Source organism: Chamaea fasciata, unplaced genomic scaffold (genome assembly GCF_029207755.1).
Source record: "Chamaea fasciata isolate MVZ Bird 193981 ecotype frontalis unplaced genomic scaffold, bChaFas1.0.hap1 SCAF_2, whole genome shotgun sequence".
NCBI lineage: Eukaryota > Metazoa > Chordata > Aves > Passeriformes > Sylviidae > Chamaea > Chamaea fasciata.
In genome coordinates this window covers 63187959-63197730 of record NW_027094087.1, presented here as the reverse complement: position 1 = coordinate 63197730, position 9772 = coordinate 63187959, and the positions used below count along the sequence as shown (strand labels likewise).

At 33.7% G+C, this 9772-nt stretch overlaps 1 long non-coding RNA gene across 1 annotated transcript; it reads right to left on the bottom strand.

Annotated features, from left to right (window-relative positions):
* Positions 1 to 4211: 4211 nt before the first annotated feature.
* On the bottom strand, positions 4212 to 8765 carry LOC136285979 (uncharacterized). The gene is made up of 4 exons (XR_010719638.1): positions 8678 to 8765; positions 6497 to 6542; positions 5031 to 5068; positions 4212 to 4360 (listed from the first exon to the last, which is right to left on the bottom strand). It is a non-coding gene; the product is annotated as an uncharacterized lncRNA (long non-coding RNA).
* Positions 8766 to 9772: the final 1007 nt, after the last annotated feature.

The following is a 9772-nucleotide window of genomic DNA, read 5'->3' as shown; positions in this document are numbered from 1 at the left end:
TCTTGCATGTGTTCTCCTGTTTTTCATGCTGGCTTTGATATTTATTGCAGCTTATTCTTACCATGAATCTGAACTTGGAAGACCTTGTTTCAAATTTTAGGGAAAATACATAATTTTCACTTTCTGGCATATGTGAACAAAATATTTCATGCTTCTTTCCAGCTGATAGAAAGAGGCTTTTCATAGCCTCTTGTGTACAAGATGAAGCAGTGAGTAAGCAAGTAAGGAGGGGAGAGGTTGACTGAAATACATATTGAGAAAATATAATCAAAACAGAAGAATTAATTTCCAATTATCCTTTTGGTTTCAGACTTAAAAAAATATATCTATATTGTCCCATAACTCCTTTTCTTAATGTGTTTTCCATGGATTGAACAAAGCAAGTTTTCTTTTCGGTCAAAGCAATCAGAGGCATAACAGAATGCAGCAATGTTATTGGGCAACAGGTGTCTGAACTGAGAATATCTTGGATGAAAAATGGATAATTATAGAGAACTTTGTGTTAAGTTTGAATCTAAGTAGACAGAGTGAAGTGTCTGATGTGTCAGATGCCATGAATTCCTAAGCCGATGTAATTCATCATGGGTTTCAGTGTTCCTTCTCCAACTGACCAAGACTGGTGTTAAGGTGTTCCAATAGATGTTTTCTTTGCTGGATAACTAAAGAAGGATGAAACATATAAAAAAAATATATATATATATATATATTTTTTTTAATGTATCATGGATAAACTGTTAGTCTTCTGTGCAGGGATAGTCAATCTTGAGAATGAAATTAACAGTTTACCTTATGTTCCTGAGGTGTTAATTTTACACCACCTACTTTTTTTCTCACAGAGACACATTGCATGCAGAAAATTCATCTGTTTTAGTATTCTCAGCCCAAACACAAGAAATTTCCTTATCTCAACAAATATGATTGATGAATGAAAACAAGCTAGAAAGCACATATTTTAGTTTCTTGCATAAGCTCTCCCTAAAATGAAGTGCATCATTGAACTAGAAAGATTATAGTTTTTCCTGTGGCCAAACAGAGAGCCTGTTGTTTGTTCTACAAAGGACTTCATAAAATTAGGTGTTACAGCACCATCTGGTGACTCCTATTTAATATCTTATGAATAAGTGCAATATCCACTTAGTGGTAGTAAATTTCTTTAATTGGAGTAAATAGAACATTTTCTGAATAGTATTCAGCAATAAGTAATAATATCATTAGAAACTCATGACCCTATTCTGATACAGAAACATGTCTATTATCACAAGACCTGATTACTCCTGCACCTGTCATTATCCTATGTGTTGGCTCTTTGGGGCAGACATTAATCATTAGCCTACAACAATGGACAGTAAGCCCTAAAACAGAGGTCCAAGGAAAATAATGTAAAAGTTGGCAGATTTTTTTTTTTTTTGGAAGAAAGACAGGTTAGTGCTACAAATTTCTAAGACAAGTTCAATATGTATCCTTTTAGTGGCTAAAATAAAGTGCACCTAAATCATGATATAAAGTCCTTTCTTAAATATATTTTTCATCTATTTTTAGCAGATAGATCACTAGTTGTATTGAGGAGTAATGAAGGCAATGTGAACTAAGTTCAACTGTTCAACTAGGAACTGCATTTTACCAGATCTTAGGAAAAAATCATTGAAAGAAACATTTTGGTCAGACCACATTTTCCCTTATAAGGAAAGCTCCTAGTCTGGCTCCCTTTGGAGAGAGAGAGAGAAAAAAAAAAAAAAAAAAAAAAAAAAAAAAAAAAAAAAAAAAGTAATCCAGAGGTAAACATACTAAAAAGCAAACAATCATATGTAAAAATATAATATCTAGAAGAAGCACTATTACAGTGAAGTCCCTGATGGTTTTATTTAGTTTTGCTTTCTCGTAGTTCAGTACAGACCAAAAGCTCATGGAATTATCAGTACTTATAATGGTAAATTACTCTATGAAAGCTAATATATGTAAGGAAAAAAATATTTAAAACTTTTATGTTTTTATCAATAAGAAGTCTGCAATATTTTTCTTAGGTATTAGTCTCAGCAGTAGATGAAAACATTTTGGACAAATTACTGTAGATTTTGTAGATGCAGAGCAATATTTTCAGGGTGGGAGAAATTGAAGGAGGGTTCCTGAAACAGAAACAATGTCTCTCCAATCTAAATAACAGTGACATTTTGGACTTGAAAGGAACTAATTTTAGAGGAATGTTGATTTGTTAAGCCTGATAAGTTTTGTTGCTGTTAGCAAGGCAGAGAAATGTAGTTTTTCAGGAAATTTATGTACGGCAAGGACTTAAGGACAGAAAAAGGGAGAGGCATAGAGAATTGGGAATTTCCAGCTTTGAGAAAACAGAGCTCAAGGGAATTTTATCCATGTGCATAAAATTCTGATAGGCCATAGTAAAGAAGATAGAGACAGAGTCTTCCAGTGGGACCCAGAGACTGAACAAGAGTCAAGAGACACAAATTAAAATACAAGAAAATTAATTTCTTCGTAAGAGATATTTTTTTTTTTATTTTTGGTGATTTGGTCTAACACTGGATTAAGTTTCTCAGGAAGACTGTGGAGTATACATCCCTAGAGATATTCAAAACTCAGCAGGGTAAGGCCCTTGCACTGAGAAAGACAAATTGATTAGGCAGTTTCCAGGGGTCCCTGCTAGCCTCATCCAGACTATGATTCTGTCACAATTCATATCACATGTACAATAAAAAAAAAGCTTGCAAAGACCCTTGAATTTCATGTTACTTCTTGAAACTCAGAAAAATCCCAACATTCTTTAGGATAACTCCGAGTATGTCCTAATGTTTTTTAATGGATAGCACTTATATTAACCCTTCTATGCTGTCTCAGATGCCAGGTTTCCCCTAGGGAGATTAAACCTTTGATGTTTTTGTCAGTAAATATTCTTAGGAGATGCCTGCTCCAAGAAAGTTGTTCACCCACTTGAGTTCAAAGACACTTACTTTTTAGTTTGCTTGTTTCTTCTACTTTGAAAAAAACTCCAGTTACTTTTTGCATGTTCAATTCAAATAAATTCCTACATCATCTTTATATCCGAATTCATACACTCCTCAGTACTGTCAATTTCAAATCTTCAGCTGAATCTATATCTGGGAGAGACTTTTAAGACAAATATGCCAGAATAGCAATATTATACCCATTTAGAATGTTATCAGTTTATGATGACATTTCAAGGTTGCCTGAACCTTAGAAAAGGACTAGACAGTAAAAAAAGACATCTCCAGTAGTACTATTTTAGTGCTTCTTTATTATGGAAAAGTTGTTGTTTTGGAAGTGTCAAAAATTCTTTAAACAGGATATTATTATTCCAGTCTTTGTGATTTTTTGAGGGGGGATGGAGTGGTTGTGGGGTTTTTTTGCATTTTTGGGGTTTTTTTAATGGGTTTTTTTTTTGGGTTTTTTTGGGTTTTTTTTGGGGGGGGGTTGTTTTGGTTTGGATTTTTTGCCTTTTTTGTTAGTTTTGGTTTGATTTTTCACATATAAATAATCAAAGAATCACTCAGTCTGAAAGGAATCTCATCTGGTCAGTCAGTTTTACCTCCTGCTCAGAAAAAGATCAATGCTGAATTCAGGATGTGCAAAGCTCTTCTACCATCAAGTCTTGAAGACTTCGAAGAACAGAGACTTCTCAACATCTCTGGGCAACCTGTTTGTATGCTTAATTATAGTATTAATTATATACTTAATACTTATACTTGAGTGTAATATTAATTATATACATGCTCATAGTGTTTTGTTTTGTTTTTTTTTTTTTAATATCTATTCAGAGCTACACTTATCTGAATTTACATATCTTTTTTCTTCCTCTTTGTGCTGTTGTGAACTTCAGTAAAGATTCTGGCTTCATCTTCCCAGCAACCTACTCTCAAGTATTGTAGGGCTGCTACTAGGTCCCCTCAACTCTCTTGTTTAGACGAAAAAAGTGTGGTTCTTTCAGTTGGTCCTCACAGAATATGCAGTTTTAGTAATCTGGATATGCTTTCAATCTGTCAAGTGATCTTTACAGCAAGACAAAGGAATTGTAATACTAGTATTTGATAATAATTTTTTCTCCGTGTTCTAGTGTAGTGCTAAAGTTTGAGGAGGAATGAAAGTGTGAGATTTTAATAGTGTTAGAACTATTAAAATTTAATAGTGTTAGAACTATTGAACAGTGCTAGCACTGTTTTAATAGTAACAGCATCTATTTTCTTTTTGTTTATCATTTATTTTACCCACTAGTACTTTATGTTTTCTTCAGAACTTTTTTCAATCTGTTTTCACAGGAGAGGTGTTCCAGCCTTCCGGTCATCTTTATGGCCCTCCTCTGAACACTCCCCAACAAGTTTAGGTCCTTCTTATTCTGTTGAATACAATAACAAAGCCTTGTTTATTGGTCCTCGAGATAAGTGACACGACACAGCCTGTGTTCACATGATTAAATTTTCTGTTCTCTTCAGAAAGAGTGTTCTATCCCTAAAGTCCCCTTGAATATTCCCTCAGCTGTGCTATCTCCGAGATCATGAATACGAATAGACAGGGGAAATCTGTTTTGCACTAATTGTAGCTGATCTAGGGAGCATGGCAAACGCTATAGATATTGCCCTCAGGTTTAATTATGACTTTGGTTTTCACTTTGAGAGTAGGTAGCATTTTCTCTAGAATTATATGAAGAAATATTTTCTATTCACACAGGTTCACAGCAATGACTATCTGAAATTTACTCCAGTTCCAATTTGTTTTTTTCCAGCTCACAGCTCACTGACAGAGGGAGGGGGCTACACTGAGATAATAAATCAAAATCATCAGTTAAAGGCACACTTTGTATATATAAGTAGATCAAATTAATCTTGAATATCCTTCTTCAGAATTTGAAAAGCCATTTTGTTTATTTCATTGTATTCTTATCATAAACAACAACATGTATTTCAAACAAACTAATTTATATGTCCCAATTTCTATACATGAACATTATTGCTTGAAAAATATCATGAGAATATACAAGCATTACTTATATGTGTGTGCTTACTGACCTTTGCAATATGAGTTCCAGATAATCAGAAAAATATACCTGATATTCAAACATAAGATGCAATTAAAATACAAGCAAGACACACAAGCCCTGCATTTGAGAGGGCTATCCACTTCTAAAACAAAATTATTTTTTTATCACCAGAATGAAATACCTTGAAGATTAAGAATCAGAAAGGAAGATTAAGAAACAGAAAATATTAATATTGCATGTTACTTCCATTCACGTAGTTTAAGTGGTGAAATTATTTCCATTTCCAAATGGTCCCCAGACTAAGATACTGCTAAAGCTTATACTGAGGTAGTTGAAATTTTTTTTAATTTTAAAAATGGGTATTTTGGGTATCTTCGCACAGGGTGGGTACTCTTGCCTACTTCGGTAGGCCACCTGTTCAAAAACCTAGAGTGTTTGCCTTATTAATAGGCCCCACGCAATAGAAGGCTTTACTATGAAATATAAGCACATTGGGTGGATTCAGTGACAGATTGTTAGTACAGACATATTTTTGAAATAAGGTAGACTGTCTAAGCATACGACATATTCAAAATTACTTCAGTTCCAGAAATTATACACATAACTCGTACATCTCCTTTGTTTTTGTTTATTTCTTCATATTTACTGTTAGAATTAAAGTAATTTCCAGACTCAGATTCTGAATGTTCCAAAAGACTCAGTCTTTAAAATGAGTGATAAATCCTGCCTTTCTCAAAAAACCTCAACATTTAATTCAAGTCCACTTCAAAACCCACGCTTTTTTTTTTTTTTTTAAATTATGGATTACAATTACAGATTTAAAAACATGGTTTGTCAACACTGCTAAAACATTAACTGAAATATAACCTGCAACATTAGAAAAAATGAGAACTTTCATTCAGGTAGTAGCTTGTGGCAGATTTCAATAGGTGTGCTTTTGCCCTGAAAATGGACTTTTTAATTTTTTTTTTTTTATTTATTTACATGTATTTAAATACATGTAATACCTTAAAATATAATACCTTAATACATGTACACGTAATACCTTAAAAAAACAAGTTAATTACACTGATGTCTTGCAGTTTAAAGATTTATGTGCCTTATAGCTAAAAGATTTATAAAGTCAATGTACCTTTAAAAACAGTCAATTTTTTGTTTTTTTCCAGATCCTTAATGAGCCTGGAAAGTCTTATAGTTGACTGAAGTTTGTTTACTCAATAAGTAACAGCTACTGAAGTGTAATTAACAGCTTCTGCAAACTCTAAGGGATTCTAGACATGTCAACATCACAACTGATACTAAATGTGTCGCTGAACCACCCTTAAACCTGCACCTCAGGTATTAGTAACTGGCAATAATTGTTTCAAATATAAGAGGGGAAAAAGAATTTGTTACCTTATTTAGAAAAGAAATGAACATTAAATAATTCACGCATTCTTTCCACAAAACCTTGGTCAGAGAGAACATAGTTTGCGTAGGATATAAAGATCTTACCTGTGAAATCTGAGTTTCCTGAAGTCACCAGTGAAAATCAAAACACCTGTTGTAATGAGAGCCAGGAGTTCATACCCAGGTTTATAAAGTTTAGACAGATTAGTATGAACTGAAATATTTGATTTCCAATACCAATGTGAGATCCTTTTTTAAAAATCTGCAGTAGATAAGTATCTACACTAAACTAAATGTTATAAATGATACTTGTGTCTCTGACTAGAAGTAAAAAGGACATAAGGTACATTGCCACCTTCTTGTTACCAGTCATTTACAAGGTTAGAAAGTAGGTGTGGTTATTTGTATAGTTAATATGATTCTCTCAACTCTTTCCAGTGGAGAAATCTCACCTGGCTAAACTGACCCCTAATATTTAGGTGGTTAAAATGAAGTGAGATGATGCTCATAAACTATGATTATGATGCTGTATATGTTGCCTACAGGGAAAAAGTCTGATTATTGAAATCTTAATATGTGTTTTCTTCTATGAGAAATATATCAAGTGGATGCAACAATGATGAAAAAGAAATGAACGAAGGCACAGTTCCTCTGTATCTATTTTGTAGGAATTCCTTCAAGCTGATGTTAGGTATATCAACTTATTTTTATAATCAAATATATGCAGGACAAGCTTTGGGATAAAAATGTGATTGTGTAGGACAAAACCTAATAATGCTCTTTTTCCTTTTCTCTCAACATTGTACCATTTTTGGTTTCCTATTTCATCATGCAGTAATTGTGATACCATGTTTATTCAACCTCAGTAAAATAATATGATATAATGCAGAATGGCTCTTCTCTTGATCAAGTATGTTTTGTCTCTGACATGAATCTAATATATATCCCCTGTGTCATAAAAGAATCACTATGAAACTTTATTTCCATGTTGGTTTTGATATGTGCATTTCTCTTTTGTGATCAGTGCGATAGCCTTAGCTCATTGTTAATTAAAACAGTGGTTAAAACTGCTGGAGTACTTTGAAGCTTTTCTTCAGGCTTATCCATTTATTCCAAAATCTGCATTACAACTCATAAAAAGTGAAATTAATATCACTTCCATCCTTTCATTAATTGCTTCAAAAGCTGTACCCTTTATAAATTAGGAACAAAGCTATCATTGCATTCTTTGGAAAGGAGCATAAGTACTTGAACTCTGTCATTCTTGTGCCACTCGGGTCAGCATCTTATCTTGGGGAAAGACCCAATCAGCACAGAAAATTAAGCTTTCTGACTGACTCAGGGGCAGATCATTAGAATAACACATGCAGGCCACAAGACAAAGAGTCAAAGATGGGAACAACATTGTCTGAAGGAGGTAGAGAAAAAGAGACCAGTTCCTGGGAAAGAAAGGTGAAGTAACTGAAAAGAAAGGATTAGAAACACTCTGATAAATAAATTCAAAGAGAAAGAGAAAAGGGGTAGAGGAAAAGGGTAAGTGGAAAGGGAAGGGACCACCCAACAATTCTTAGTGCGAGCTGTTATTAAAAGGCTTAAACAAGAACCTGCAGAAGGGGAAGGAAGGAAGGAAGGAAGGAAGGAAGGAAGGAAGGAAGGAAGGAAGGAAGGAAGGAAGGAAGGAAGGAAGGAAGGAAGGAAGGAAGGAAGGAAGGAAGGAAGGAAGGAAGGAAGGAAGGAAGGAAGGAAGGAAGGAAGGAAGGAAGGAAGGAAGGAAGGAAGGAAGGAAGGAAGGAAGGAAGGAAGGAAGGAAGGAGACATGATTAAGAAGTCATTTGATGACTGGATGGAAACCCAGGGAATAAGGATGGGAGTGAAAGTCACTAAAAAAAGCAAATGAAGGAAGGAGAGACAGATTATATGAAGAACAAAGCATCAAGGATAAGAACCACTTGAATAAAGCAAAAAAAATAGGAACTTCTAGGGCAGTATTAGAATAAATGAGTAATGGTAGTAGTAGTAGTTAAGGCAGTACTAAAAAATGGTAGTAGTACTTAAGGCAAGAGACATCAAAGTACATTTATTTAAGAAGGGGTTGGTAGAGCTCTCCATATTAGGAGGATGAAGTTGGAATAAAAATTTTGATGATAAAACTAGAGTTTGATAAATAGGCATAGTAAACATAACAGTTTAGGTAGACATATCTGAAGAAAAATGGAAAACAGAACTTGTCTTGCTAAAATATTATTTCCTCCAGTGTTTGAAGGGAATACAAATAACAGCAAATACCTGTGAAATCTGCTGCTGGTGACCCTCCTTGTGAGTGTTGGTTTAGAAAACACATTCTTGGTATTCAATCAACTCAAGTGGCAGAGTGTGAGACATTTTTGGTTGTGGTACCAAAGCACACAATTTATAGTAATGATTTTAATTAGCCTCTTAATAAAAAAAGGGTGTCACACATCAAAAATTCATGTTCAGTGATTAATAATGGTCAAAAATCAAGCAGTAAAATGGCAAATACAAATTTAGAAAATAGGAGAGGGTTGTTCATAAAAAGCATGATTTTAGGTCACATCCCTATGCAGATTTTAATCATGCTTTTGGCAGGAATTTTATTCCATTTTCTGTGGAGAGAGAATATGCTTGCACTATAGCCAGTGTAATGAAGTTATGAAAGAATCCCTAAACCTTCTACCACATTTTCTTGTTATCCATATTAAGGTATGTTAATCTGTAAAAGCAACATTTTTTCAAGGGGAGAAAAAAAGGTTCTGTGGTAAAGGTGCTGAATTTGTGTGGCACAACCTGCATACTTTACTTTTTTTTTTTTTTTTTTTTTTTTTTTTTCAGTTTGATATGACTCTAAAGCAAATGTAATTTTGGAGCTGGATTTTTTTTTCTGTTTTTTTGTTTGTTTGTTTGGTTGGTTTTTTTGATTTTTTTTTTTAATCAGTGTACACTTTGACACCCTAGAGTCTCATTCTCACCTATAGAAAGTATTCCCAGTTACAATCAAAGCAATTGGATTTGGGCTATGAACACAAAATCCTGATGTTGTGATTCAATCCAAAGATGAGTTCCCTTTAAAGTCAAGACTTACATGAATCGAGTTTGAGATCAAATATCAGTTCACTTTTTCAGATCAAAGTTCATCAATTAAGACAATCTTTCCCTCACTATGGAGTGTATGGAGATAAATTAATTCTTGAATTATTCAGGTTCCAGAGGCATAAGCATTATAGGAAAGTCTATGACAATCATATCTAAATATAACAAATCTATCTTTGAGAGGAAGTTTGAATATTTTGCTGGAAATACGTGACTATGACATTTAATAATGAAGAGAAAAAAATACTGAATTTCTATCCATTTGAAAACTAC